Here is a 24,121-nt window from a genome sequence, read left to right as displayed (position 1 = left end):
GTGAGGGAATCTCTGGATGTCACCAGAACTAGTGTCCTCATTAGAAAATGTCCCTTGTATTCCTGCTGTGGGGACAACCTAAAATTTAAAATTTTCTTTCACTTTCACGCTAGGTGATAATGGTCAGCGTAACAAATAGGAAGCGTAAATCCCCCTACTAACTCTCCACTCTAGCCAAAACTTTAACAAAAGTGTTGCCTTCAGTTATACCATAAAATAGTATTAAACCAAAAATCTTATTGTAGCTTACCAATCCTTAGATGTGATTGCTATATTTGTTTTCTTTTTTTACGCCTTTTTCCCTCTGTTTTCACCCTGTGATCTGACCAGTAACCCACCTATGAGTACCCCAACTCTGAATGAAGGAGCACATGGGCTAATTTGGACAGCAGCATTGTCAGTCTGGTGAGAGGTGAATGCTAGATGTACTTGCAGATTTAGATACACTAACAAATTGAAGCCAAATTCCAGTTCACCACTGCAGGTATACCAGCAGGTATACTAGCAGTTTTGTTCCTTTTGGAATAAAGGTTTTACATTAAATAAGAAAAAGCTGATCATTATAAGTACCCCTGTCAGTATTAAATGGGTTGGTTACATAGTAACTGATACATTTGCAGGACAGCTTGTTCTGTTGAAAAACAGATTTACTGGTCAAAACGCCAGGTGAAAACAAAAGAAAGAAAGCCTAAAGAAGAAACTAATGCAGCCATTAAATCTAAGAATTGGTTAGCTGTAGTATATTAAAGAGTTTGTCTTTGGGTTTAATTAAAGATATAGGTTCTGTTACCACTATTTTGAAAGTTTAGAAAACTCAAAAGAAAAAGCAAACTAAATATCAGCATGGTTTACTGATGTTATGCATAAAAGATTTAAAAGATTCTTCTACTTCATACAGTACATGTACAGTTACGTTGAATTGTTATGATGGGAGTACAAGGGTCATTAAATGATCTGGGCATCTCTAATAATACAAGTGATGTTAGTGTCCCCTGCTGTGCCGTTGTGTTCTGACAGGGGGACGCCCCCCCACCAGAACACAATGATCAGCACTGACAGTTTACACCACATCCCGCATAGGTGGTCATGGCTGAGCAAAGTTAAAGAGTCCACCAGTGCACAAGTGCCTCCCAAAGTCTCCCAAGCAGCTGAACAGATCACATTGCCTCCTGGCGTACTCAGTTCAGAAATTCAAGAAAATGTCCAGTGCTTCAGGAATAATTATAAAAGGTGAGCATTATCTTGAAGATGATTTTCCAAACCTCTTACCAGATTTCCAATCCACTTATCCCAAATGGGTCCAATAAACTGTCAAAACCACCAACCACCAACAACTATGTGTCTTCTCCTTTATTCCCCAGCTCATCACATCTGAAACCCAAAAGAAACTCATACTGTATAGTGCCTTGAAAAAGTATTTCTACCCCTTGAAATTTTCCACATTTTGTCATGTTGCAACAAAAAACGTAAATGTATTTTATTGGGATTTTATGTGGTAGACCAACACAAAGTGGCACATAATTGTGGAGAGGAAGAAAAATGATAAATGGTTTTCAAAATTTTTTACAAATAAATATGTGAAAAGTGTGGCGTGCATTTGTATTCAGCCCCGTTTACTCTGATACCCCTTACTAAAATTTAGTGGAACCAATTGCCCTCAGAAGTTACCTAATTAGTAAATAGAGTCTCCCTGTGTGTAATTTAATCTTAGTATAAATACAGCTGTTGTGTGAAGCCCTCAGAGGTTTTTTAGAGAACCTTAGTGAACAAACAGCATCATAAAGGCAAAGGAACACGCCAGAGAGGTCAGGGATAAAGTTGTGGAGATGTTTAAAGCAGGGTTACATTATAAAAAGATATCCCAAGCTTTGAACATCTCATGGAGCACTGTTCAATCCATCATCCGAAAGTGGAAAGAGTTTGGCACAACTGCAAGCCTACCAAGAAATGGCCGGCCACCTAAACTGACAGGCCAGGCAAGGAGAGCATTAATCAGAGAAGCAGCCAAGAGGCCCATGGTAATTCTGGAGGAGCTACAGAGATCCGCAGCTCAGGTGGGAGAATCTGTCTACAGGGCAAGAGTGGCAAGAAGAAAGCCATCGTTGAAAGAAAGCCATAAGAAGTCCTGTTTGCAGTTTGCAAGAGGCCATGTGGGGGACACAGCAAACATGAAAGAAGGTGCTCTGGTCAGATGAGACCAAAATTGAAGTTTTTGGCCTAAAAGCAAAATGCTATATGTGGTGGAAAACTAAAACTGCACATCACCCTGAACACACCATCTCCACTGTGAAACATGGTGGTGACAGCATTGTGTTGTGGGGATGCTTTTCTTCAGCAGGGACAGGGAAGCTGGTCAGAGTTGAAGGGAAGATTAATGTAGTCAAATACAGGGCAATCTTAGAAGAAAACCTGTTAGTCTGCAAAAGACTTCACTGGGATGGAGGTTCAACTTCCAGCAGGAGAACGACCCTAAACATACAGCCAGAGCTATAATGGAATGGTTTAGATCAAAGCATACACAGTGCCTTGCAAAAGTATTCACCCCCCTCTTGGCTTTTTACCTATTTTGTTATATTACAGCCTTTAGTTCATTGTTTTTTATAATCTGAATTATATGTGATGGATCAGAACACAATAGTCTAAGTTGGTGAAGTAAAATTAGAAAAATATATACATAAACTATTTTTCAGACATAAAAAATTATAATTGGCATGTGCGTATGTATTCACCCCCTTTGTTATGAAGCCCATAAAGATGTCTGGTGCAACCAATTACTTTCAGAAGTCACATAATTAGTGAAATGATGTCCACCTGTGTGGAATCTAAGTGTCACATGATCTGTCATTACATATACACACCTTTTTGAAAGGCCCCAGAGGCTGCAACACCTAAGCAAGAGGCACCACTAACCAAACACTGCCATGAAGACCAAGGAACTCTCCAAACAAGTAAGGGACAATGTTGTTGAGAAGTACAAGTCATTGTTAGGTTATAAAAACATAACCAAATTTTTGATGATCCCTAGGAGCACCATAAAAATCTATAATAACCAAATGGAAAGAACATGGCACAACAGCAAACCTGCCAAGAGACAGCTGCACACCAAAACTCACGGACCGTGCAAGGAGGGCATTAATCAGAGAGGCAGCACAGAGAGACTGGAGTATCTGTGCATAGGATGACAATAAGCCGTACGCTCCATAGAGTTGGGCTTTATGGCAGAGTGGCAAGAAAAAAGCCATTACTTTCAGCAAAAAACAAAATGGCATGTTTTGAGTTTGAGAAAAGGCATGTGGGAGACTCCCAAAAAGGAAGGTACTCTGGTCTGATGAGACTAAAATTGAACTTTTTGGCCCTCAAAGAAAACGCTATGTCTGGCGCAAACCCAACACATCACATCACCCAAAGAACACCATCCCCACAGTGAAACATGGTGGTGGCAGCATCATGCTGTGGGGATGTTTTTCAGCAGTCGGGACTGGGAAACTGGTCAGAGTTGAGGGAAAGATGGATGGTGCTAAATACAGGGATATTCTTGAGCAAAACCTGCACCATTCTGTGTATGTGATTTGAGGCTAGGACGAAGGTTCACCTTCCAGCAGGACAATGACCCCAAACACACTGCTAAAGCAACACTTGAGTGGTTTAAGGGGAAACATGTAAATGTGTTGGAGTGGCAGGAGCAGTTTTGCAAGGAGGAATGGGCAAAAATCCCAGTGGTAAGATGTGGTAAGCTCATATAGACTTATCCAAATCGACTTGGAGCTGTGATAGCCGCAAAAGGTGGCTCTACAAAGTATTGACTTTAGGGGGGTGAATAGTTATGCACATTGACTTTTTCTGTTATTTTGTCCTATTTGTTGTTTGCTTTACAATAAAAAAAAATAAAAATCTTCAAAGTTGTGGGCATGTTCTATAAATTAAATGATGCAAATCCTCAAACAATCCATGTTAATTCCAGGTTGTGAGGCAACAAAACACGAAAAATGCCAAGGGGGTGAATATTTTTGCGTGGCACTGTACTTGTGTTAGAATGGCCCAGTCAAAGACTAGACCTAAATCCAATTGAGAATCTGTGACAAGACTTGAAAATTGCTGTTCACAGATGGTCTCCATCCAATCTGACAGAGCTTGAGTTATTTTGCAAACAAGAATGGGCAAAAATGTCACTCTCTAGATGTGTAAAGCTGGTAGAGACATCCCCAAAAAAGACTTTGCAGCTGTAATTGCAGCGAAAGGTGGTTCTACAAAGTATTGACTCTGGGGGGGCTGAATTCAAATGCACACCACAATTTTTACATATTTATTTGTAAAACATTTATCATTTTCCTTCCACTTCACAATTTTATGTACCACTTTGTATTGGTCTATCACATAAAATCTCAATAAATTACATTTATGTTTTTGGTTGTAACATGACAAAATGTAGAAAATGTCAAGGGGTATGAATACTTTTTCAAGGCACTGTATAGTGTAGTATTTTATAAATAAACGGAAACAAGCATATCTATATTGTGTTGACATGTGAATATACCAACATCAGTGCACCACCAGTGATAAAGTGCTCCACCCGACACTTATACAGCCTCTTACCAAATAATCAAATTTAATGGTATTATCATTCCATTCCAGGTAGGTCAGCGGATCAACAACGCTTGGTGTTCTTCCTCTCGGTATAACTCAAAAGAAACACTGCAGACAATATGAATAAATAAATCATGCTCACATTTCAAACAATAATAAATTGCAGACCTGTGATTCCCACACCACATGCCAGCTTAATGTGTACTAACCTCTTACCAGAAGTAGCTACTTTAAGGAACAAAATCTGGTAATCTTAGATCTCTCTTCCAATTTTCTCAGTGCTGAACATTAATACCAGCCATAATATGCTATTATGTGATTCCCACATCCCTGTCACATTTATATGGGCTAAACACCTTACCAAAATGGATCCTTTAAGGCACAGGGTATGGTAATCTAGGCCTCTTTCCCTGTCTTCTCGGCATTCAACAGATGCTCCATAGTAAGCTTATGGGTAAAGTCACCACATAGGCATTACTGTTGTCAGCAATCTCTCCTCTTCACGGAAGCCGTACGCTGCGGCGATCATGTGACCAGAGAGGAGGGCCCAAGGAATGTGGGTTTGGATTTCTACTTTAATGGTGATGTCACCAGGTGGTCCTACCCATTACCTATTTAAGAACTGTCAACGGCAGAGCAGGTATTCGGCAGTTAGCCTTTGTCGCAGGTGGAGCATTTTTTTTGTTTTCCGGGTTTGGCAGTGCGGCGGGCGGCGTGATTGGCGATGGATCTACATCGGGGGGCAATATTTTTTTAATAAAGGAATTGCCTCCTGTCTTTCTTTATTGTTGACACTTTTTTTGGTGAATGGGTAGAGGTACAATGTACCCCATACTCATTCACATGGAGGGGGGCGGGATCTGTTGGTTAAAGGGGGCTTACAAATTCCAATAAGCCTTCTGCCTGCAGACCCCCACAACCACCGTCCAGGGTTGTTGGGAAGAGGCCCTTGTCCCCATCAACATGGGGACAAGGCGCTTTGGGGTAGGGGAGGCAGAGCCCCCCCTGCCCCAAAGCACCCCCCATGTTGAGGGCATGTGGCCTCAATACCTGTTGTGGCCTGGAATGGTTCGGGGGGGCACTCACTTGTCCCCCCCTTTCCTGTTCTGCCAGGCTGCATGCTCAGATAAAGGTTCGATATGGCGTTTGGGGGACCCCACACCATTTTTTTTATTTTGGCGTGGGGTTCCCCTTAAAATCCATACCAGACCCAAAGGGCCCCCCGTGCCTTTTTTTTTTTTTTTCCACTTTTTTTCTATTGCCGGCAATGGGGTTTTATTTCATTCAGATGTCAGCGGGGAAGTCCGTTGACAGCTGATGACTCATCCGTTGTTAAGGATGCAGTGGCTGGCTTTCCGGCCTGCTCCTTAGCAACCAGCTCTTCACTGTGCCCTGAGTGGGTAAAACTTTACCCAGTCGGGGCTTAGAATGCACTGTGTAGCGCACAGTGCATTGTGGGGTGCTCGGCGGGCGAACATCCCGCCAAGCGTCCCCCAATTTCGGATGTTCGGCGAACGGGTGACCAAGCAATGTTTGGGCCGAACTGTCCATCCAACTATCTCACAGCAGTGGTCATTAGACTTTACAGAGACCAGACCTTTATATTACCGATGCACAATTATGTGGTACCCTTATGTGCAGTGGAGGTAGCATAGTGTATTTGTTTAGCATCCTCTTTATATGAACAGTCAGGAAAAAAGTCTTTAGACGCAGGGGTCTCAAACTCGCGGCCGTTTAGCTGTTGCAGAACCCATCATGCCTAGGCTATAAGAAGATTGCCAAGACCTCGAAACTGAGCTGGAGCACGGTGGCCAAGACTATACAGCGGTTTAACAGGACAGTTTCCACTCAGAACAGGCCTCTCCATGGTCGGCCAAAGAAGTTGAGTGCAGGTGCTCAGTGTCATATCCAGAGGTTGTCTTTGGGAAATAGACGTATGAGTGCTGACAGCATTGCTGCAGAGGTTGAAGGGGTGTGGGGGTCAGCCTGTCAGTTCTCAGACCATACGCCACACAGTGCATCAAATTGGTCTCCATGGCTGTCATCCCAGAAGGAAGCCTCTTCTAAAGATGATGCACAAAAAAGCCCACAAACAGTTTGCTGAAGACAAGCAGACTAAGGATATGGATTACTGGAACCATGTCCTGTGGTCTGATGAGACCAAGATAAACTTATTCGGTTCAGATGGTGTCAAGCGTGTGTGGCGGCAACCAGGTGAGAAGTACAAAGACAAGTGTGTCCTGCCTACAGCCAAGCATGGTGGTGGGGGTATCATGGTCTGGGGCTGCATGAGTGCTGCCGGCACTGGGGAGCTACAGTTCATTGAGGGAACCATGAAAGCCAACATGTACTGTGATATACGGAAGCGGAGCATGATCCCCTCCCTTTGGACACTGGGCCGCAGGGCAGTATTTCAACTTGCTAACGACCCAAAACACACTTCCAGGACGACCACTGCCTTGCTAAAGAAGCTAAGGGTAAGGTGATGAACTGGCCAAGCATGTCTCCAGCCCTAAACCCTATTGAGCATCTGTGGGGCATCCTCAAACGGAAGGTGGAGGAGTGCGAGTTCTCTAACATCCACCAGCTCCGTGATGTTGTTATGGTGGAGTGGAAGAAGATTCCAGTGGCAACCTGTGAAGCTCTGGTGAACTCCATGCCCAAGAGGGTTAAGGCAGTACTGGAAAATAATTCCTTGTAGTCCACATCGCTACATACACTTTTGGTTGGGGAGCAGTAAAAACGTGCTTGAACCACGCCAGACTGTTTCCCCATAACCGCTTCCGGACCAGCTGCCACAGTTTTACTGCGACAGGATGACTCCCCTGCGTGAAACCACATAACTGTATGTCGGCTCGCGGGGTCCGGATAGCAGGCGCAAATGCCCGCTGCACAGCGGGGGTGCCAATGCTCGTGGCCGACAGTCGCGATGACCGCCGGCCACGAGCAATCGTGACCAGGAGACACAGAACAGGGACAAGTTTCCCTGTTCTGTTCTGACAGGAGTGACAGATCGTGTGTTCCTATTAGCCACGGTCCACGATCCGTCACTTCCTCTAGTTAGTGCCCTCCCCCATCAGTTAGAATCAGCTCCCAGGCAACACAGTTAACCCCTTCACCCCCCCCCTTCACTGATTACCCCTTCACCGATTACAGTAATAAATGCATTTTTTAATCGCACTGATCGTTGTGTTAATGCCAATGGTCCCAAAAATGTGTCAAAATTGTCCGATGTGTCCGCCATAATGGCGCAGTCACGATAATGGCGCAGATCGTCGCCATTACTAGTAAAAAAAAAAAAAGAATAAAAATGTTATAAATCTATTCCCTATTTTGTAGAAGCTATAACTTTTGTGCAAACCAGTCACTATACGCTTATTGCGATTTTTTTTTTTTTTTTTACCAAAAATATGTAGAAGAATACATATCGGCCTACACTGAGGAAAAAAATTGTTTTTGTATATATTTTTGGGGATATTTATTATAGCAAAAAGTAAAAAATAATGCGTTTTCTTTCAAAATTGTTGCTCTTTTTTTGTTTATAGCAGAAAAAATAAAAACCGCAGAGGCGATCCAATACCACCAAAAGAAAGCTCTACTTGTGGGAAAAAAAGGACGTCAATTTTGTTTGGGTACAACGTCGCACGACCGCGCAATTGTCAGTTAAAGCAACCCAGTGCCGAATCTCAAAAAGTGCTCTGGTCAGGAAGGAGGTAAATTCTTCCGGGGCTGAAGTGGTTAAGATGCAAAGGCAGCGGACAGGAGTACACATATGCCACAGCGCATGAAAAATGATCCCTCTGTCATGCTCGGCGGGCAGCTCACCTGTATAGGGCCATACTGCAAACACTCATGCAATTGATACAGTTGTGGTTTGGTGGTGAGGGGGTTTTTAGGGGCTCAAATCAGACTGAGACAGAAGTGCAGTAAAAATCAAACTATTTGTTAAAATGGTATGAATGAATGAATGATTTGTAAAGCGCTGCAAATGCGAACTGAATCGCCTCAAGGCGCTAGATGCGTTCTCTGTTGTCAGCTTCTTATGCCCCGTACACACGGTCGGACATTGATCGGACATTCCGACAAAAAAATCCTAGGATTTTTTCCGACTGATGTTGGCTCAAACTTGTTTTGCGTACACACGGTCGCACAAAGTTGTCGGAATTTCCGATCGCCAAGAACGCGGTGACGTCAAGCACGTACGACGAGACTAGAAAAGGCCAGTTCAGAACCAAGCACAGCACCCTTTGGGCTCCTTTTGCTAATCTTGTGTTAGTAAAAGTTTGGTGAGAGACGATTTGCGCTTTTTCAGACTCGTGGCTTTCAGATCGTTTTCTGCTGTTCAGTTTGTGCTTGTGGGTTTGTATCTGCTCTTCAGTGCGTGCAAGCAAGTTCCGCGTGACTTAGTCAGTGTGTTCTTGTGCGTTCGTTACTGTTTTTCAGGTCGCTCTTCACAGGCCTTGCTGTTCTTCAGTGCATTGTTACTTCGTTCTGAGCAGCCGACCGTTTTCTAGCCATGTTGCATATGCGTACTCCTCGTAGAGTTCGTGCTGTGCGGGGGCTTGGTGTTGGGGTCCTGACCTTGACACAAGTCCAGTCCATGAACAGGGTGGGGAGGAGTTCATGGACCAAGAATTGGTTGCTTCAGCGTGACCAGTTCTGTCACATGCCTTTGCTCCGTCAGATCCGTGAGAATAATCCTGATGATTTCAGGAACTTTCTCAGGATGACGGACCCCGTGTTTCACCGTTTGTTGGCTTCGCTGACCCCTTATATTAGCAGGCAGGATACCTGCATGAGGCAAGCCATCACTCCGGAGCAGAGGCTGGTCGCTACCCTGCGGTATTTGGCGACAGGGAGAAGCCTGCAGGACTTGAAGTTCTCGACAGGCATCTCCCCCCAGTCTCTGGGGATCATTATCCCAGAGACCTGTTCTGCCATCATCCAGGTCCTGCAGAAGGAGTATATGAAGGTAAGATTTTTATCCTTTAATATCACATTTCATTGTATTTAATGTTTGATAATATATTGTATTTCTTTCCTCATTCCCTAATTACCATGATTGGAATATGCTGTGAATGTCCCCTTTGTTCTCATGCATGCTGGATTTTTATGTAAGTAATTTTTTAGGTCCTTCATACAGATTGTCCTTCACTAACCTCCCCAGCATGGTCTACGGGCCCTATATTCACCGCATGTAGTCACTTAAAACAATGTATTTTATCAGCTCCATAGTAGTGCTTTACCCCAAACACCCCCTAAAATGTTTTGAAATGTTATTTTAGGTTTAAATTCAGGCAGAGTGGCAGAGGCTTATTTTTTGTGGTGTCCCCAAATCATTTTTAGTAACCCTCCCTCCCCCAACTGCTAAGTCAGCTGATCCCAATTCTCTATCTATCCTCAATCATCTATCTGCTGACTTTGCCAAACCCATACACACTATACCCATCTCTTTTGTGCTCAGATGTATGGATGAATTCCCCAAAGCATGTAGTGCAAGGCCCTGCCTGTATACTTTCAAATGGTACTGTTTCAAGTTTTTGTATCCTATTATTATCTTGACAGGTAATAGCAGAATGTCCAAATGTCCTCAAATGTGTACAGTGTGTATTTATATCTTTGTATTATGACACTTCTTATCTGTTCAGTGGGCTGCCAATAGTGTAACTAAGGAGGGGCTGTTCCAAGTAATACCCTGTATTTAAGCATTCATCTCTCAATGAAGTGAAGAGGGTTACCTGTCCAAGATTTCCACCCCCATAATGTTAGAAATGGCCCATGAGGGGGGGGGGGGGGGGAATATGATAGGTGTACCTTATACTTTGGCGTTGTTAAATTCCCCTTACAAAATGCTATCTGGAGGTTGGCGAAGAATTTTTGTGTCTAATCTGCTTGCCATGTTTATGTGCAAAAATACAAATTTTTTTTTTTTTCATCAACAGTTTCCTTCCACGCCACAGGAATGGCAGACTGTGGCCTCCCACTTTGCCCAGCGGTGGGACTTTCCTAACTGCGGAGGGGCAATTGATGGGAAACACGTCCACATCGTCCCACCACCCAACTCAGGGTCGTACTATTTCAACTATAAGGGGTTCAATAGTATAGTGATGTTGGCGGTGGTGTCGGCTAATTACGACTTCTTGTATGTGGACGTGGGGAAGAATGGCCGGATGTCCGATGGTGGAGTCATCGCCCAGACGGAGTTCTACAGGCGTCTCCAGAATGGCAGCTTGGACTTGCCAGCTCCAGAGGACAATGTGGAAGGACTCCCATTTGTGTTCGTTGCTGATGAAGCGTTTGCGCTGGGGGACCATCTTATGCGGCCATTCCCTATGAGGACCCTCACCCCGGAACAGAGGGTTTTTAATTACCGGCTGGCCAGAGTGGTGGAGAACACATTTGGAATCCTGGCCAGCCGGTTCCGCCTATTTCTGACACCTATCCATATGGCGGAGTATAAACTTAATCATATCATCATGGCGTGCTGTATTCTCCATAACTTTTTAAGGAAACATTCGGCCAACTATGCTGGCTCTGTTGGGCCTGAGGCCGGAGTGATACGTGAAACAACACTGATGGCGCTTGAAAGCGGCCGTCCTGGCTTGCCCTCCCTGAGTGCCCGTGATGTCCGGTTACGATACCTGGAGTTCTTTGTGGGTAGGGGGGCCATCAATATGCCAGCAAATATGTGAAGCCTTTTTCAAATAAAAAAGCAAAAAAATAAATTCTTTGGGGACATTTACTGCTTGTGTTTGTTTTAGCTGACCCTGACAGAAATGTGTTGAGTCCAGAAAATGGTGTGATTGTGTAACCTTATACAAAGCACTGTTGGGTGTTATTTACTAAAGGCAAAGACACTTTTCACTACAAGTGCACTTGAAACTGCACTGAAACTGCACTTGTAGTGCCAAGAGGATTTGCCCTTAGGAAATAACCCCCATTTTCACCGAAAACACCAATTACATCACCACCACAGTGTTTTAGCGTTGACACAATAATCCACACATTCTTGATTAACACACTTTTTAATACCTGCACAATCACATGTGCATTTACCAAAGGTTTTTCAAACAAACCAACATGTTTGTTGTCTAACAATTTTTGGGGTAGCATTATCAAAAATAGAAATGTCCATTTAAGATCAAACAGGCATGTGTAAAATCAACAAGAAAGACACAAATCTTGAACTTACAAAGTTCACATTTGCTAGAATTTGAAGGCAATATCAGACATGAGTATTTAGGAACTGTGTTTGATATTGCGTTCAGATGGGGTGAAGTCACCCCAGGAAAAGCCAAATTTGGAATTTGCACACCAATTTACGAATTTCAACATGTGCAACATGCCATCACGGGGGATCGAGACGTGTTTGGTGTGAGAAACCCCTTCCTCTCAGCTACTTTATTATTGAGGAAGGGGTTGCACCCCCCAAAACGCGTCCATTGATCTCCCGTGATGGCAGATAGCACATGTTGACACACTGTGTGCATCCTCCAAATTTGGCTTTGGGAAAAATCACAAAAACATTTTTCACATTGTAGCACACCAAAAAACAAAGGGATTTGGAGGGGCTTTAAACTCGCCCAAAAACATCAATGATGTTTATATTTTTTTGAATAACATCATTGATGTTTTTCTTGAGGTTTTCCAATTGTAAATTACACCCCATGATCTCCCCGATCAGGATCTGGGCACTTTCGGATGTGAAAGGATCTGGATCCACAACATCATGATCACCTAAAAAGAGAGGAACCCCAAAAAAAATTAGGTATCAAAAATATGCCGCCATCCATCTCTTACCTGAGCCTGTGGTCGCAGACACTCACCTGTTGTGGTGACTAGTTCCACCACGTCTTCTTCCTCCTGCTCAGCTTGTGTTGGGGGGATTTCCCCTTCTTCCAGAGGGGGGTGGGCTCTGGTCTCCTCGAATGAGGGGTGTCCTCCGAGTCTTTTATCCCCTATGTAAAACAAAATGGTATAATTAGCACACAGATATTTGATGGCAGAACTAGAAATAGTACACATTGCTTGGAAGTGGGGTACAATTGTCAATTTTAGCAGAGTTCCAAAATGTAGCATTTTCAGTGTCCTTTGTCAAGCTTCAATACTTTACCTGTTTGGTACAAGCTTCACAGATGTACCCCCCCTATAGTATACACTGGAGCACCTGTGTGGCCCCCTAATAAAAATGGTGTTCTTGTGTCCCACACTAGTGCACCAGTGTCCAGATGTGAAAACAGCTGCTGAGTGTCCTCTCCTTACGCAGAATCTAGTTTGCATTTCATTCTAGTAACAAAGCCATCTACACATCCAAATTCGTTTCAGACAAGTATAGGGTGTAAAAATGGTGGCCAAATGCATATGGCCTAAACAATGATGTTTTATAGGCCGAAAGAAAAATGTTTGATACGAACGAATAATGTGCCCATGAACATGAAAGTTGCCATTTTAAACTGTACAGCAGTTCCTAAAAGCACATGGAGCAGCACGAACATAATAAACATCAAAAGAATAGGAACACAGCACAACTACTTACTTTTTTGCAGCACTCTCCGGATCTTTCTGTACTGCTCATGTTCTCGTAATTTCAGGTCCGACCACCACTTCCTGAGCTGATCTTTCGATCGTTGTACCCCAAATTTCCGGTGCAGACTCTTGACCACTTTCGCAATGATCTTGGCCTTTCTGACATTGGGGTTGGGGTAAGGTCCATACTTTCCATCATAGTCGGCCTTCTTCAGGATGTCCACCATCTCCAACATCTCCCCAAAGGACATATTTGAGTACTTAAATCTCCTTCTGGATTGAGACGTTTCCGGATCCGGGCTTTCCTCCTCCTCCTCCTCGTTGCTACAATTAGCACGATCCTGCTGTGTATCCGCCATGTGCTCTTCCCCCACTGCGCAGATCGAAAAGGGGCGGGGAATAGACTAGAAAGAACGTCAGGGGCGGGCGGAGTTACACGCATGTGCAGTGTGTATAAAGCGTAACACGCGTGCTTCTTACGTACGATTTGTGAGCGGAAGAAGGAGCATCGGAGGCGCCGATCGTGATAACGAAGGTAAGATCTAAACTTGCGCCTATACTGCTTCGAAATGGAAGCCTATATTTTAACAAGATTAGGGGAGTTTGGCCTGACCTTAGGGTTTGTCTTGTGTTGTGTCTTGCAGAGAAAATGGATGGGTTCAACGACCACAATTTCCTCCCCCTGTTCATAGACAAATACAGGGAGCTGCCCTGTCTGTGGCAGGTGAGACACCCGCATTACAACAATAAACAAAAGAGGCAGGCAGTGCTGGAGAAACTGCTGGAGTTGGTGAAGCTGGTGGTCCCCACAGCAACCATCCCTTATTTAAAAACCAAAATTGGTGGCCTGAGGAGCACTTATCTTAGGGAGCGCAAGAAGGTCACAGATTCCCAGAGGTCCGGAGTTGCAGCAGATGACGTTTATGTCCCCAGGCTGTGGTACTATGAGAGACTGCGATTTCTGTCAGACCACACTGAAGTCAGGGAATCCCTCTCCACTCTTCCTTCCACTCTTCCTTCCACCCCAGCTGAGGCTTCCGATGTCCAACCTGGGCCTTCCAGCCAGGAAGAAGTGGAGGAGCCCAGCTGGATTCAGGTATAACATTGTTCTACAGATTCTGGTCAATAAAGAAATGATGTTTACTATAGATGTTATTATTGATCAATAATTGGTGATTGAAAAAAGTGTTTTACATATTAATAGACAGTAGTGGGCACCCAAAATTGTTAAAAGAAACAAAAATGCTGGGCTCAGAATGATAGTCTGTTATATTTGTTAACATTCAATTTGCAACAGTCAGGAGGTTAAAATTGTGTGTGATTGATGAAGAAAATACTAAAACTATGTCCCTTTTTTATACACAGGAAGACCTCAGCCAGGAGGAGGCTGTGGAATGTGGCAGTCAGGAGGAGGCGGGGATTAGTGGCAGCCAGGAGGAGGCGGGGCTAAGTGTCAGCCAAGAGAAGCCTGGGACAAGTCGCAGCCTGACAGAATCGCAGGTTCCTCCCCTCCGCCTTCCATATAAAAGAGCGAGGAAGGCGACTCCCATGCAGGATTCAGCGCTCAGGCTCATTCAGGAGGCTTCTGCGTCCCTCCGAGCCTTACCCACTCCTGAAGAGGCCTTTGCCTGCATGGCTGCCACCATACTGCAGGGCATGCAGGAGAGGCAATGCCTCCTGTGTGAGCAACTGATTTATAAAGTCCTAACTAAGGGGGTGAGTGGGGAACTAACACCCCAGACCAACGTGATTGAGTTGGACCATCCTCCTCCTCCTCCTGCTGCCACAACTCCACCACCACAGCCACAGCATGGAAGGAAGCATGGAAAGAAGACCTGAGAGTGATGACCCTGGGTTCAGTCTGGTCTGACAGAAGCTGCAGTCTCTCGTATGACCACAGCCTGGGGACACAGATGTCATCTGCTGCTTTCCAGATCTCTGGGACTTCTGGACCAGACTGCCCTTCCTTAGATAAGAACTCCTCAGCCCACCAATTTTGCTTGAAAATAATTGATGTCTGCCCTGGGGGTCCAAGGCTTCGCCAATTTCGGCAGTTTCTCCAGCGTTGCCTCCCTCTTTGTTTGGTTGTGAGCCCTTAATAAAATTTTTTTTTGGGGAAATTCTACTCTCCTGTGTGTGTTTTCATCCAAAAAGGACAGTTTGTTGGTGACGATTCAGGTACATTTCTAACATAAAATGTGAAATTAACAAGGGACAACACCACCAAACAATCTCCTACAGATTAAATAGAACAACATATCAATGGTGTTGTGGTAACTTGACACAAAAAACACACAAAAATTTTCGGGAGTACAAATAAAAAAAAAAAAAAAAAACACCCTTCAAAAAAATACAAACACAAAAAAAATAATCTACATTAAAGCCAAAAAAAAAAAATTACACCAAAATAATGTTGTCAGATGTGAGAAATCAAAATATATTGAGTGAATCGCGATAAATAGTAACGAAATAAGTTTGTGAGAAGTGTGTGTGAATATGAGCAGCAAAACTACTTAATTCTTGTCACATTATAAAGAAGAAGAGAGTTCGCTGTATTAAACCATTTTTAACATTGCAGCGTGACGAAAGTGCTGTATCCATTGCGAACGCTAAGTTTACCAGACCGAGCTGTTCCGTGTCGGAATTTCTTCTGAGCTTGCGTGGCACTTTGTGCGTCGGAACAGGCCACACACGGTCGGAATTGAAGCGATCGGATTTTGTTGTCGGAAAATTTTATCTCCTGCTCTCCAACTTTGTGTGTCGGAAAATCCGATGGAAAATGTCCGATGGAGCCCACACACGGTCGGAATTTCCGACGCTCCGATCGGACATTTTCCATCTGAAAATCCGACCGTGTGTACGGGGCATTAGAAGAGGAAGGTCTTGAGTTTTTTCCTGAAGGCCTGATGGTTTTCTTCCATGCGGATGTAAGTCGGAAGAGCGTTTCATAGCCAAGGTCCTTGGACTGCGAATCTTCGTTCTCCCTTTGCTTTGTAGCGGTATTTGGGAATGATGAGAAGGTTTTGGTGAGCTGATCGAAGACTGCAATTGGGTGTGTAGAGTTTTATTTTCTCTCCAAGATATAGAGGAGCGTTTCCTTGTATGCATTTGTGGGTGAGGCAGAGGGTCTTGAATGTGATCCGATTCTTTACGGGTAGCCAGTGTAGGCTCCTCAGGGATGGGGAAATGGATTCCCAGGGTTTTTTTTCCTGTTAACAGTCTTGCCGCCGTGTTTTGGATGAGTTGTAAGCGCACAAGCTGATATTGGGGTAATCCTACGTAGAGCGAGTTTGCGCAGTCGAGTCGGGAATTGATGATTGTTCCAACTACTGCTGCTTTGTCCTCTTCTGGGATGAAGGGGATGAGTCTACGTAGCAGGCGGAGGAGATGGTGCGATCAGCTAACTACTGATCCTATTTGTGCATCCATTGTCGTTTCTGAGTCAAAGATGACGCCGAGACTCTTGGCTTTGGTGCTTGGAGAGATGGTCTGTCCGAAGACGATGGGAGGTGTTCACGGAGTCTTAGTTTTGGAATTTTTGTTAGCGTGTAGGAGAAGGAGTTCTGTCTTCGAACCGTTGAGTTTGAGGGAGCTAATGGTCATCCAGTCATCTATCAAAGTGAGGCATTTCTCTAATTGCTGCTGATGGTCTTTTTGTCCAGTGATGCGAAGGTAGAGTTGGGTGTCATCAGCGTATGAGTGGAAGCAGAGGTCCGTTTTTCTGATGATATTGAGGAGTGGGCAGATGTAGATGTTGAATAGCACTGGTGACAAGGGTGAGCCCTGAGGGACTCCACAGGTGATTGCTCGGGTTTCCGAGGTGAATGCTCCTAGTTTCACTATCTGAGAGTGATTCTCTAGGAAGGATGCAAACCATTTTTGACCAGAATCTGTGGCTCCTGCTACTTCTGTGAGGCGGACAAGTAGAGTATTGTGGTCCACAGTATCAAATGCTGCACTGAGGTCTAACAGTACCAGGAGACACGATTCTCCGTCATCTGCTGCTTCAAGGGCGTCCTCCCATATTTTGACAAGTGCTGTTTCTGTGCTTTGGCGGGGGCGGAAGCCTGATTGCAGAGGGTCCAGGAGTTGGTGTGTGTCCAGGTGGCCTTGTAGTTGTCTAACGCTTTCTCCATAATCTTGGAGATGGTGTTGAGGCTTGTTATCGGTCTGCGGTAGTTAGGGTCGAGATTGGGTTTCTTTAGCAGGGGTTTGACGATGCCTTGCTTGAGGGTGGTTGGCACAATCCCTTCTTTGAATGATTGATTTATGAGGTGTGTTATGGTAGGGGCCAAGATGTCGGAACATTCTTTCAGGAGTTTTGTGGGAATGATGTCGTTTGGTGATGTGCTGTCTCGATGGCTTCTAATGATGTTTTTTGTCATGTCAGTGGTGATTGGGGTCAAAGAGAAATTCGGTGGTTGTGTGCCGACATCCTCTTTTTGCTTTGGTTGAGTGAGGTTGGTTGTTATTTTCTGATGAATTGATTTCCGGATGTTGTCGATTTTGTCGATGAAGAAATTTGATAACTCATTGCAGAATTCTTGAGTATCGTTTGCTGGGGGCTCTAAGCAGATAGGGTTCATTGATTGGGCGACTAGTTTGAAAAGTTCCCGCGGCCGGTTTAAGGCAGTTGAGATGGTGTTCGAGAAATTTTCTTTTTTGGCTTTAAAGATTGCTTTGTAGTATTTCAGAGAGTGCTTTGTAGTTAGTATGGTTTTCCTTGGTAGGATTTCTTCTCCATGCTCTTTCAGCTCTTCTACGTTCTTGCTTGAGTAGGGTGAGAGTGCCATTAAACCATCTCGAGTTTTTTTTGCGGACGAGTGTTCTGCGTTTTGGCGCCACTGAGTCTGCTGTTTGTAATAATATCTTGTTTAGGGAGTTGAGTGTTTGTTCCGTTGAGAGGTTTAAGTTTAGCAATGGTATTTTGTTTGATAATGTGGTTTTGAAGAGTTCGGAGTGTAGTTTCTTCTGAGATCTATTCCAGTGTGTTGTTGTTGCGCGTTTCTGTTTTTGGAGGGTGGTGTTAGTGGTGATTTTAAATTTGATAGCGTGGTAGTCCGTCCATGGTAGTGGGGTGTTGTTGAATATGTTGATGTCCATATTTTGTTTGAAGATGAGGTCTACAGTGTGTCCTGAACCATGCGTGGGAGCATTTATCAGCTGTTGAAGACCTAGTTCTTCCATTTTGGTTGATGCAGGCGGCATTAACCAAACACCCTGACACCACACAAAATATTGACGCTTTTGGCCCAATTTGGACATTTTCACTTAGGGGTGTACTCACTTTTGTTGCCAGCGGTTTAGACATTAATGGCTGTGTGTTGAGTTATTTTGAGGGGACAGCAAATTGACTCTGTTATACAAGCTGTACACTCACTACTTTACATTGTAGCAAAGTGTTATTTCTTCAGTGTTGTCACATGAAAAGATATAATAAAATAGTTACAAAAATGTGAGGGGTGTACTCAATTTTGTGAGATACTGTAGATGCTGTATACGTAAAGAGAAATAGTCACTACAAATGTATGCTGTCACAAAGAAGGCCTGCCACCCTTCTTTTTTCCACCACCCTGATAGTAATAACTTCTTTATACATTGTGTGTACGGTGTGTGTGTGTGTGTGTGTATATATACAGTATAGAGAGAGAGAGAAATAGAAATATTGAGATGCACTGTAATATATATATATATATATATATATATATATATATATATATATATATATATATATATATCTTTTATATCTGTTGCATAAATAAAAAACTAAAATAACTAAATAACACATGCATACTGCATAACAACAGGCATTAATGAAAATTGGGAGCACCTACATACATGACTGCATATAACTCACATACTAGTTATCTTTTGTACAGAATGTCACGCATGGGTCCTGGAAGGCAGCGTTTGGGTGGGAAAAAGCCTCTAGTCCTGAAAACGTGTACTGTGGTTCTGAAGTGGTTAATCCACCTACAAGAGGGCTGGAACTTGCTGGAAGTAGTCAACAGGTTCTGTGAGGTGTTGTGTAAGGGCTGCGGACTGTATGGCTACTAAGATGCTGCCTGGGCTCCTGTGGTTCTTTTCTAGACCCCAGATGCAGGCAGGAACCATAAACCCTGGTGTGGGACTAGTTTATACTGGCTGTGAGCCAAAATTTTGTTTCAAGGTCCATGCACACTGGGCTTAAAAAAACGCTGCTTCTAAAGGAGTTTTCATTTTGCCTGTAGAAGCAGCTCAATGTTATCCTATGTAACCATGCATGTTAGGACGTTTAGAGGCATATTTTGAGCTCAGCGTTTAGAGGCAGAAATAAACCCTTCTAGATTGCAATTTTTGAGAGGGGTTTTTTTGGCAGAAAAAATGCTAAATGCTTGTACAGAAGCGCTCTATATGAACGTTTTTTCTGCCAAGGGAACTGGTGTTTTTTTTAAGCCTAGTGTGCATGGACGCTTATACCAGAGGTGGATGGACTGTTGTGTTTGTTTTCATGCTGAAGTAAGCTGTTTTCATTTATCTTTTTGGAAAATAAAGACTCTTCTTTGTTTTGGCTGGCTGGTGATCCCAGGCTCCCCCAAATATCACACTCTGTGCAAATTATAAACAGTAGAATAATTATCGGACCACAATTTCAGTTTTGCTATAAACTGATAAATGGCATTATGCTTTAGTTTAAGTTTATTTATAAATGATGCACACTCATCTTTTATATTTAAAGATGAACTCCGAGCACAAGAATTTTAATTTAAATATATTCTTCGAAAAAAAACACAAAAGATATACTTCCACTTTGTGTGCACCAAATGCCTTTGCAAACCCAATTATTACTTTGTAAAAGTAGTGTTGATGTCATCACTGCGCTCCACATAGCCTGTACAGAGAGCAGAGATGTGGGAGGGACCCAGTGGGTTCACCTGCTACAGGCTGCCTGCAGATAACTACAAAAAGTAGGCTAATACGAGGGGGTGCTGATAAGTACTGAGCCATATCCAGAAAAAAATTGAGCGAAGAAGCTGTAAATTGCAGGGTGTACTTGCCAATTTGTCTATATTCAATGGTGCAAAAATCAACTACATATGATTTTAACTTCTTTCTCTTGTTCAGGTCCAAAGTGAACATGGCAGCACCTCCAGAAAAATTCAGTGTGGAAGAGCATAGGACCATAATCCAGTTGCTGTTTCTCCAGAGGACAGAGATGAAGCAGACCCATGATGAAATGTCACAAACTTTGGGTGACAGTGGCCCTTCATATGCAACAGTTAAACATTGGGTTGCCAATTTTAAAACTGGCCATTTTGGTGTTGAAATTTAGAAACCCAGTGGAAGGCCTATGTCTGTGGCTGCAAATGTGAAAGGCATCCGTGACCTGATCATGGAGGACCGCCGAATATTTGCCAAAAGTATTGCTACATATCTGGGAATATAACGTGAGAGAGTTGGTGCCATTATCCACAACGACTTGGAAATGAGAAAGCTTGCAGCAAAGTGAATCACAAAATTCTTGACTTTTGTAGGCACAGAGACAGAAATAGGCCTTCCACTGAGTTTCTCACTTTCAACACCGAAATTGCCAGTTTTAAAATTGACGACCCAATGTTGCATATAAAGGGCCACTATCGCCCAAAGTTTGTGACATTTCATCATGGATCTGCTTCGCACCTTTCCCTTGGAGAAACAGGAACTTGATTATGATCCTATACTCTTCCACATTGAATTTTTCTGGAGGTGCTGCCATGTTTACTTTGGACCTGAAAAAGAAAGATAAGTTAAAATCATAGGTAGTTGATTTTTGCACCATTGAATATAGACAAATTGTCCAGTACACCCTGCAGTTTACAGCTTCCTCACTCAATTTTTTCTGGGTAAGGCTCAATACTTATCAGCACCCCCTCGTACAAGACCAGTCACTCTCCATAAGGAAAAAGAGCAGCACTGACTGGTCTTAAAGTGTCATTACCCTATTCAGACACTTTTTTATGGGTCATCAGCAAATACACCAATAAAGGCAATTCACAGCACCCCAAGGAAATAAAGAATGAACACTCCTTCTTTGCAGGAAAGATGTTTACAGGAGGAGAGACTCCCAAGGGCGATCTCATCAGTGTTATCTCTCTCCAAAGCTCTAAGTGTCATTTCTCTCTGGTGCTTCGTTCCTCTGTTATCAGCATTAGTCACTTCTGAGAAGTTTTCCCTTGAGCTCAGCAGACAGCTTGTCTATTTAGAGTACAGTTCTTCTGCTGTGTGGAGGGGTGTGTGTGCCTTTCCTCCAATCAGCTCTCACACACTGTTACTGCAGCCTATACAATACCTATGTAGGAGGATTTATTTGATATGTGTATCAACTGAGGCTTTTTACTTCACTGGGCATATGTGAGGGTTTACAACAACTTTAACAACCAGCCGTCATTGGACAATAGGCTAGGCGGGACATTTATCGTCCATGGGCCATATTTTGGTGCGATCTGTCGCAGGGTATGTCCAATGCCAGTACCATGTGATCACTGTAACAAATCACAGCAGATCACATGGCAATTGTACATAATGGATTGCTTCCTTTCATGCCATTCATTGTGTATGATTGTGTTGCTAGCTGTGATTGGTCACATTGATCGCATGTTACACAATGGTACACATTCCGTAAGAATGGTTGCTTATACCAGTGAAATTCACTTGTATAAGCAGTCATAATGTGTAAAAAAAATCCTGATAATTTCCCCAGCGTAGTACAGTACACTGTATTGCTCTTGTCACAGTGTGTTAAAAAAAAAACGTATTACCCTACTTGCCCACTGGGCTGTTGGCATTGACCCGGTCAATTATTTACACATGATTTGGCACTGCCCTCCAGTGCAGGTATTTTGGTTGAGGGTACTGAGTTTCATTGCTAGCCTAACAACTATCTCTATACCCCAGAAGGTGGCTGTCTGTATCTTAGGGTTGGTGGATGCCCTGGCCCCCTGTAGGGCCATCCATACTTTGCTAGGTCTTCTCCTATTTTATGCCCGGAAAAGCATTATACTTAAACGGAGGGTCTCCACAGTCCCTACATTAAATATGTGGAAATCGTTGGTCAACTCAGCCAAACCCCCCCCCCCCCCCCCCGCCCCCAATACAAGGAAGCTTATTTGAATAGGGGATGCCCTAAGAAATTTAATAAAGTTTGGGATGTCTGGCTGGAGTCTGAGACCACTACCACAGGGCAGAACAGCCCTGCAAATAGCCCACCTTAAACTATCAGACCCTTATCCGGTTTCAGCCTTTATGCCTTTGTGTCTGATGCATTATTTTATTATTATTATTTTACTATGTAACTATAGAAAAGCGGTTTAACCTTAAACTGTGTAGAGGGTTCTTTACTGAAAGAGCAGTTAGAATGTGGAATTCCCTTCCACAGGCAGTGGTTTCATCGGGGAGCATCGTTAATTTAAAAAAAAATAATAGATAAGCACCTGAACGACCACAACATACAGGGATATGCAATGTAATACGGACATAAAATCGCACACAAAGATTGGACTTGTGTCTTTTTTTTAACTTCGCCTACTATGTAACTATGTAACTATATTATATTGTATGTCCAAGTATGGGTTTTTTTTTTGGTCTTCAAACTCCTGGGCTGTGGTTGATGGTGTGACGAATGACCTTATAGGATGCAAAAGCAATTTTCCATCATCCTCATTGGTAATACTCTCCGTGTGCTTGAGCACTTTTCCCCACACGTTTTTTAGCAGCAAGCAGTGGGATGTTAGTATTTTTTCTTAATAGGTTTTGTTTTTATATTGTGGGCCGGGATATGCCCAGAGGCTCTGTTTTGTATCTATTATACTTATAAACAATAAAAAGAATTTGCAAAAAAAAAATCTTAAAAAAAGTAAGAAATTTGATTAAAAAAAAAAACGAAAAACAAATTATTTTTATTTATTTTTATTAATTACAGTCACCAGTCAGTGCCCCTGATTACCACCACACCAGTTATATGATGATGCTGTACTGCACTGGTGACAGTATGTAAAAACAAGTTATGAAAAAAACATTTTTTTAATTTCTTCATTTTCCAAAAAATTGTGACAAAAAAATGACAACATCAGAAAACTCACCATACCTCTTACTAAATACATTGGACTATCTACTTTTCCAAAAAAGGGGTCATTTGGTGGCTATTTGTACTGTCCTGGTGTTGTCCTGGTGTTACATGCATCAAAAAAAAATAAAAAAAATAATGAGCCGTTCGTACGTCAGGATTGATGGATTTACAGATATATACCATAGTTTGTGAACTTTAGAACTTTCCTACAGACTAAATAGTAAACACTGATTTGGGTTATTTTTTACCACAGAAATGTAGCAGTATACATTCTGACCTAAATTTATGAAGAAAGATTATTTGCAAAATGTCATAACAGAAACGAAAAAATCTTTTTTTTTTTTTTTTCTCAAAATGTTTTGGCTTTTTTCAGTTATTTGGCAAAAAATAAAAAAACACAGAAAGAAAGCTCAATTTGTGTGAACAAAAATTATAAAAACGTCATATGGGTACACTCTTGCATGACCACGCAATTGTCATTCAAACTGCGACACTGCTGATAGCTGAAAATTGGTCTGGGCAGGAAGGGGGTGAAGGTGCCCTGTATTGAAGAGGTTAAAGAGGAGAGAGGTCCAGTACCTGTGCTATCTGGCAATTGTGCCTGGATCACAAGCTTATCTAAATCTAAATTCGTTCACAGCTATTCATTTATTTCATTTAGCTGTTTGCCGGAGTTTAGCTTTAAAATTGCTTATGTTTTTGTTTGAGTTGTACGTGTTAGAAAGATAAAGTGATGCCTCAATTTATAGTGATAATTAGCAGGAGTAAAGTTGGCCACACAGTAGTCCCCCCTAGACAACAGTAGATCATTTGATTGACTTCTGTCAAAGGGACATGTTGGAAACTCTAAAGCCGCGTAAGGAAAAAAAGAGGATCCTGGACGGCCGCACACCATAGAAGGCATCTTTATTGATATGAAAAAGTAAA

The 24,121-nt window shown here is 43.0% G+C and overlaps 1 protein-coding gene across 8 annotated transcripts in view; it reads left to right on the top strand.

Moving 5' to 3' along the window:
- The window catches only part of HIBCH (3-hydroxyisobutyryl-CoA hydrolase), a 241,527-nt gene that overhangs the window by 99,846 nt on the left and 117,560 nt on the right, over positions 1-24,121 (top strand). The window lies entirely within an intron of this gene.

Source organism: Aquarana catesbeiana, linkage group LG06 (genome assembly GCF_042186555.1).
Source record: "Aquarana catesbeiana isolate 2022-GZ linkage group LG06, ASM4218655v1, whole genome shotgun sequence".
Classification (NCBI taxonomy): domain Eukaryota; kingdom Metazoa; phylum Chordata; class Amphibia; order Anura; family Ranidae; genus Aquarana; species Aquarana catesbeiana.
This window is presented reverse-complemented; position numbering and strand designations above follow the sequence as displayed.